Below are 8430 nucleotides of genomic sequence, written 5' to 3'. Positions count from 1 at the left end.
ACACCTCTTGGAGCTTCCTTCACTTGGATCTTGCTTCCAGCCTATTAAGGCTTGCTAAGGCTTAGTGTATACCTTCTTTGGCCCCCATTTGTGCCCCCTTTGGGCCCCATTGTTGACACGTGGGACAGCAGACCCCCCCGTTTTTTTTGCGCATGTTTCAAAATCTGGCCCAAAAATCACTCTTTTTGTCATATCTTGGGCATTCGGAACCCGATTCAATCAAGGTAAGAGTCTAAGTTGGGATTTTGGCACGCTCCAAACGCAATGGTGATATCAAATTTTCCAAATTCTGATGAAAAAATATTCTGCAACAGATTTCACGTCTGAGATAGCATGTATTTGTATGCCTATGGCTTATGTGATGCTTCTATTGATGTCTATTGATATCGGATCAATTGTGGATGTTATGTCTCTTATGTGAGACACATTTGGAGCTAATTTAGCTCAGACATTGACTATTTTAAACAATCCCAGATCTGTCCAAAACAGGACAGCCACCTGTTACTTCAATTTTATGCTTATAGGTCTTGGCATTTGATGCCCGATTATGCCCGGTTGGTGCCTATACATACGGGAATGTATGCCTATGGTTTGCCTATGGATTTGAACTTGGATTGAGCACTAATTTTCTTAGTTTAAAGAGGTTATATGCTGCTGGAAACTTCAGGACTGAAGCTATTTATGCTACAGTTGGGTTATGCCTATTGGTCACGGGGTGCTCCTGGCTACTCGGTATGATGTCATGATGTATTTGGACTCTACCACATATCTTGTTTATGCTCGGGAATGCTTTTGAGCTGAGATTAGAGCTCGATTTGGGTTTGAATGTTACTTCTTTGCAGCTGGCATTTCATCTATGACATGGTTTATGCCTAGGCTACCCTCCAGTACGGGTTATGATGTCCTGGTGAATACTTTATGCTTTGGCTATGGATGGTAGTTCTTTGAGCTCATCTCGACATTTATTTGAGTATTCCCTTGAGCAGTTGGACATTGACTTGGATTTTTCCGTTACAACTTGGCTTTTTCTCTTACGACCTTGGATGCTATTGAGGCATTATCTTGGTTATCTGTCTTTGGTACTTTGACTTGGTTTGCTCGAGTTTTGAGCTTGTTTATCCACCTTTTGAGCCAGTGGGAGCATCTTGTATGCTTGACCGACATTGAGTAGGAGGTTTATGCTATTTTGAGCATTTTGCAGATACTTGAGACTTTGGGATCTCTTACACTTAAATGTTGCATGGTTCATGCAACTGATATCTTGGAGTTGCTTTTGACCTGAGCTTGGGCTTTGCACTCTTATGAGCATACACCTACTGGTGTCAAGTCTTACTAGTGTTATGTATACTTTGCCCTATTATCGGGGGTATGCCTACTCAATGACGGATGCTTTGGTGACATGTTTGGGTGTTTGCTCAAGATCTTGATGACTGTTTGGTGCTAATTTATGCCCGTTTATGGCTGGTCATGTCTTGGTTGTCATTTATTGACTTGGTGCAGTGATTTGGTCAGTAATTGACTCTCACAGTACCCTGCTATCATTTATTACAGCAAGCATATAACTTTGGACTAACATGGATTTTTCATGCTGAAATATTTTGAAATGATGTACTTTCACTAGTACTTGGTGGGCAGCAGCTTTGGTTACACTTTACTCGCCATTTTCTCTCGATTTTGGTCATTTTCGGTAGTAAACAGCAAGTAGTTTTGAATTGTCTCTATAGTCTTCCAGCCTGCATTATGGCGAGTTCGTCCACTGATCATGCTATTTTCAACATCACTAAGCTTGATGGTGCAAATTACTCTTATTGAAAGAGCCAGATTTGGCAGGTGTTGGTGCAAAAATCGTAGATTAAACCATTGAGGTTGAGCGGGCATCCGCTTGCAACTATGCCAGATGAGGAATGGCTTGAGCTTGATGAGTTATGCAAGTCCACTATTGTATTATCTCTCACAGAACAGGTTCATTACAATGTATTTGAGGAAGAACAGAGTGCATGGCAGTTGTGGGATAAAATCAAGAATCTCTATGACAAGAAAAGTCCAGCGAGTTAGATGTATTGGCTGAAGCAACTTATGGATTTGCGCATGAAGGAGAATGTGACTATGGCAGTTCCATGCTATACTCAAGAACTTGACTTCGCAGGACATCACTTTTGCAGAGGAACAGCTTGACCTAGACTTGTACCAGATGGATGCCAAGATGGCTTTTTTACATGTGGACTTGCATGATGAGATTTACATGGAGCAACCTAAGGGCTTTATAGACCTTGGCAAGGAGCACCTAGTGTACAAGCTAAAGAAGAGTCTAGATGGCTTGAAGTAGGCACCTAGGGAATGGTACCATAAGTTTGATGCATTCATGCAGTCACAAGTCTATAGTCGCAATGCTATGGATCCATGCTTGTACATAAAGAAAGCCCGTGATGGTTCTTTACTGATTTTGGTACTCTATGTGGATGACCTGCTTTTAGAAGGACAGCTCATGAGGATCTAGATGCTCTTAAGGCTCAGATCAAGAAGAGCTTTGAGATGAAAGATCTAGGACAGGCCTCTCATATACTTGGTATGCACATTACGTGTAACCAATCTCAGAGACTACTCTATTAGTCATAGAGGGAGTACATTCATAAAGTCCTTGAGTGCTTCCGCATGTAGGATGTTAAGCCTATTGGCTATCCATTACCTTCTCATATGAAGGTTTCATAGGCCGATTGTTTTGTCCATAGACAAATGAGCAGAGGGCCAAGATGGCCCAGGTTCCCTATGCATCAGCTGTGGGCAATCTTATGTATGCCATGATAGCCACCCATCCAAATATTGCTTTTGCAGTTGGGGTTGTGCCACGTTACATGGCTACACCTAGCAAGAAACATTGGGATGGCGTGAAGGGTATCATGAGGTACCTGAAGGGCACAACAGATATGTGTCTTTGCTATGGCAGCCAGGATACAGGAATTGCGGGGTACACTGACTCTGATTATGCAAGATATACATACAGTAGAAAGTCCACTTCTAGCTATGTGTTCGCTTATGCTAGAGGGGCTATCTCTTGGATGTCTAGGGTGCAGAAGTGTACAGCCCTTTCTACTATAGAGGCCGAGTATATTGCAGCCACAGAGGCATGCAAGGAGGCTATCTGGTTAGGCCGTTTGATTGGAGACCTTGGTATGATAGATGCTATGCCGACACTGCATTCGAATTCTATAAGTGTCATTCAGTTGGTAAAGAATCCGGTCTTCCATGCGAAGACCAAACATATTGAGGTGAGGTATCACTTCATTCGTGAGGTCGTTGAGTATAGGCATGTTGACCTTGTCAACATTCCGATTGAGCAAAATCCTACAGACTTGCTCACAAAGAGCCTCACTACAGAGCGCTTTGCCTTCCTCAAGAGATTGATGGGTGTTGGATGAGATGAAATCTTTTTCTTCATCTTGTTGTACATGTGTACATGTTGTACTATCTTTTCTTTTTTCTCTCTCATTGGGGCAGATTCACCTTTGAGTGGGAGGTTGTTAGGGGTAAAGGTGCCTTCGCCTAGCCGCCCATGTATTACTACACTGAGAGTACCCGCCATTGCACACTGTAGGTGGCGGGCATCTATCACAGTCACTTATTATTTATTCTTTTAGTGATAGTTTGAATAAAGGAAGGCCCAGCCACACATTGTGGTTGTTGGAGTTCCCACTTTGAGTTTCACTCTCTCTTGCTCTTTCTCTCCATGTTCCATAGCTCTCACCACCAAGCTTCTTCCTCTCGAGTTTCACTTCCCTTTCACTAACATGGAAGGGATAGAGATACCTTGAAGGGCTAGATGCTGCGTAGGTAGAGATACCACCTCTTGCCACCCCCTTGCTCCTGTGAGAAAGAGAGAGAGCCCTTTGCTGCAGAGGAAGAGAGAGGGAAAGAAAGGGAGAGGTGAGAAAAGAGAGAGAGAGGGAGGGAGAGAGAGAGAAAGAGAGAGAGAGAGAGGGAGAGAAAGACTCTCTGAAGGAGCTCCTCCTCTTTCCCTCCTTAGAGGGTGGCCACACGCGTGTTTCCTCTTCCTTCTTCCCCAAGTTTATTTCTCTATCCTGCAAACTAGTTTCCCTAATTGCCCCCCCTTCTTCTCAAGAGGTTGCTGAAATTCCTATAGAAATCGCATTCTAGTGAGGAAGATCGAGAATGGCCCCCAACTAAAGAGTGTCAAGTGCGGGTGGAAATCCCACATCCGGCAATGAAGCCCCGGGCGAGGGTATCACTACCAATCCAACTACGGTACTACTGGTCATAAGTAATATATTTCCAAATTGAAGGACTACTTGCCTTGATTTCTGCACGAGGTGCATTAGGTCATACTATGCCGCGCGAGAATAGGTTAACTGAAAGGATAAAGTCCATCTCAAATATTCGAGGATGAAGTTTGCGGAGTGCTTTGCCCTAGTTGTTATGTGACAAATCCATGCATATCATAAGTGACATATAATATTTATAAAGTACTAAGCATCGATAAGTCCTTGATTATTATTTACCTAGGACAATATTGTTAAGGCTCGTAGATACACATAGACAGTACATGCATGGGAAAGATTATATGAAACATGCATCGATGGTACACAAATTGATCTTGCATTAAAGTCTTGCATCCATCCTATGAAGGTTTTTCATTGAGTAATGGTTAAAGAGTTATCTTGTGGTGCCAAACAGCACAACTCGCATGATAATTTAGGGATTACTTTGCATTAGAAGATAGCCTTGCATCATTATAAAATTGTCTTGCATTCTTTAGGGAAAAGGAAGATAAAGTCAATTAAAAGTCTACATAGTATCGATCTTTGATCCCAAGGGGGAGAGCGAGTATGCGATGGGAAGGTTATCATGACTATTCTTGCAATGTTTGAAAAAGGATATTATTGTTTTTGTTGATTGATCGAATAACATTCTAAATTTTCTTGCATTAAATTGATTGTGGGATGTGATTTGGATGATTATTCCAAGTGTTTGTGTTTGATGGTAAATGCATGGTAGGGGTCAGTAATGACAAGTTGCCATGATGAATAAATGAATGTTTTCTTGAAAAATGATATTAGGTTGATTGCCTTGATTGTGCTTGATTCTTAATTGGATTAATCAAGGAAGGATATTTAACGCGAGTGGATCATCTCCAAGGTCACGCCGTGTTTCACCCCGAGAGGGCGCTGCTCCATTCATGTGCTGAAGGTTGAGTGGTAAAAAGGCCAACCACGAATGTTGTGTCTCACTCCTAGGATGCTTGGGGTCAGTGGAGCTCCAAACACCCCATTCCGAGTCCGGAATGGAGTTGTAAACTGTTGTGAGCCCAATGTCTAGGGTGTTGGAAGATCCTATTCTAGATCATGGACAGAAATTATGGTGCCATGTGATTTGGACCGGGTACTTTTGTTGGACAGAAGGGATACATAACTCTCCTGTATGGGCAGGAGACAAAGATTAAATTGAAGATAAATTAAGGAACTTGTTTGTCAAAAGGACTGCTTGTTTTGTCTTTGTGGCAATGCTGTAAATTACACAAACAAACCATGTTCCCTAAAAGGCCTAATTAATGAAGCTAATTTTGAATGTCATACATAAATATGATAGGACCTAATTAGAAACCTAAAGCTATCAAGGGAAGCAGGTGGGAAAAACCCCGATGATGGATCTGTCCTACAGCAGGGTGGTCCTAGAGAATTGGGAGGGTTCTCATAAGGTTTTACCATCATTTGACCTTTAGGTTATGGTTAGGTTAGAACCCGATTCATGCCATTTTAGGGGACCGGAATAGAACTACGCCCTACGGGCATAGAGGTTGAGCGACACATCCCTCTTATTTCCCATTCTCTTTGAACCAAGTGCATCTTGGGTCTACTTCGGTTTGGGTGTCCTTGCGTAAAATAGAGTGTCCAAAACCCGACGCTAGAATGTTGTCAGGAGATCTTGACCCCTAGGAACCCAAATTTTAGGTCGATCCTAGTGGGTTTGGCCGCGAACGTTCCGTTGCAAGGCGGACTCAGGAAACCCTAGGCGACAAACCCCGGAACATTACATGGGAGTGTCAAGCGGTGACACTTAGATTCGTTTCTCGATGGACCGCTGAAACATGCTTAAACAATCGATAGGCGGGCACATTACACACCACTACTGTAGATCATTATTTTTATTTTATCTTTGCATATGCTATGACATACCTCAAACTTGGAAAAATGAACTACAAATTTTTATGAAGATGGAGTTTATTCATGAATCCTCTCAATTCTTTTATAGCAGCCAAGGATTAATGACAAAATTTGATCAATAGGATGAGGTTCTCTTTTTCCCAAATTATGCGATCAATTAATCACATAGAGATAAATTGAGATGAGTGAAACACATTGAAACCCCTCTAATGTAGACATTCTTTCGAAATTACATTTTTAAAGACATCAAATCCATGCATGCATTCAATCATAGCCATTTCCCAAACCAAGAGCATGAAAATCAAGAGGGCTTCCATCACATGCCTAAAAGATGATGTTAACACAAGAGGTTGTTTATAGATAGGTTACACTACTTTGTTTATGTTAATGTAAGAAGCAAGGGTTGATGAAAGGACTTGTCTCAAACTTTTCATTTTCAAAGCTTTGTAATAAGTGTTAAAGTTTCAGTTAAAAAGTTGCATTAGGTCTTGCATATAATCGAGTATTTCAAGGATGAAAGGACTCATCTCAAACTTCTCAATTTCAAAGCTTTGTAATAAGTGTTAAAGTTTTGTGTGCCAATTTATAAGGTTGTCCACGTATTCACAATTCATGTGACAATTAAAGCTCAAAACTATGAAATGAAACTATCTAGAGACAATCCATGAAGAGACACTATGAGTACACATAAAGATTAATAAATTAGAATTGATGGGATGTAGTGACTACATTAGGACCAAGTGATCAAATATAGAGAAAAGATACAACATCAATGTTTTGGTCATGGAAATTAAGCATCCAATCTTACACTTTGCAAATTCTCCCACTCAAAGTGAAGAATACACATGTTTGCATGGTCTCTTTACATGCATCTTTTCCCCATGTCACCAAGGAATGCATTTTGCAAAGGCAACAACATGCAAATTCTTGAAAATTTCACAACATAAAAGGTCAATTGAGCTAGTAAAACAACCTTGCTTTCTACGTTTTTTCTTATTTTCAACTCTAAAGGAGACACATCTAAAGGTCTACATGACATGATGGATGTATTTAAATACAATGCAAGTCCAAGGTATGGTGTGTTTTAATGTTACCTACATATAAGTTTTTTGGCCCTTTGCATGCTTCCATCAATAGGAGATTCATAGATTCTATAATAGATTTATTGAAATAAAATGCAATACAGACTCTATAATAGATACATTGAATAAAAACAATAAAAAAGCACATATTCTAGTCATTCAAGCATCCAACACTACATTGTAATTGAGTAGATTAATGAGTTGAAACATCCAATACATTGCTTACCTAGAAAAAAAGATAGATCCTTTAATTTCAGTAAACAAATAAATCATTTTCTTCACTAGAAAAAAATAATTGCTTCAAGCAAATGGAAAGAACTTTTTCTTTTTGCCTAAAAATGTGTACATTCTTTAAATGTAACAATAAGGAATCCATAGACATTTGGATTGTATCTTCAACCATGTGCATTAAAATGTAGGTAGAGTGAACCAAGGGATGATAAGAAATTCAGGTTGTGAGGAAGAGAAGAAGGGATGAGAGATGGCTCTCTCTCTCTCTCTCTCTCTCTCTCTCTCTCTCTCTCTCTCTCTCTCTCTCTCTCTCTCTCTCTCTCTCTCTCCCCCAAGGTTGCAGCCTTTTCAATGAAAAGGTTGTTGAGATTTGGAGAAGCACCTACGTGTATCAAATACGTGTATTTCATTATGTGAAGTGCAAAGATGAGTAAAAAATAGAGGCACAATGGATTAAAGGAGGCAGTTTGAAGGTTTCAAAGGCACAATGGATTCTCTCTATCTTGTGCAATAAGGTGTGTTTCTTTTCTTCTTCTTCTTCATATATAGCTATAGATATGGTAATGAATGAAGATGGCAGAAGCTCTCTTTCCAATAACATCAATGGAGGAGAAGCCATAAATCTCTCTACTTCTTTAAGTTGAGCTTCCTTGCTCCAATATGCGTATTTTTTAGAGTTCTTTTCATGGTCTTACAGGTGGATAGGGCAAGGCAATGTCCACTTGGATAAGATACAATGAGCATTATTGTAGGAAGAAAAAATTGATATCAAAGTCACATTAAAAGTTATATGATGCTTAAGTTGAAGAGCTTCTAACATCATTATGTTGTATTTTTTAAATTCTCTAGGATAGCTCTCCCTTGTAGAGATATAGAGAATGAGGTCTAGCTGGGGGATAAGCTTTGACTTTAGGTGTGTGTGGAGGGAGTTATTGACATCC

This window comes from Lygodium microphyllum, chromosome 27 (assembly GCF_053477565.2).
Source record: "Lygodium microphyllum isolate KBCC chromosome 27, Lygodium_microphyllum_v1.1.10, whole genome shotgun sequence".
Classification (NCBI taxonomy): domain Eukaryota; kingdom Viridiplantae; phylum Streptophyta; class Polypodiopsida; order Schizaeales; family Lygodiaceae; genus Lygodium; species Lygodium microphyllum.
The sequence above is the reverse complement of the archived record's forward strand: the minus strand, read 5'-3'. Positions refer to the sequence as shown.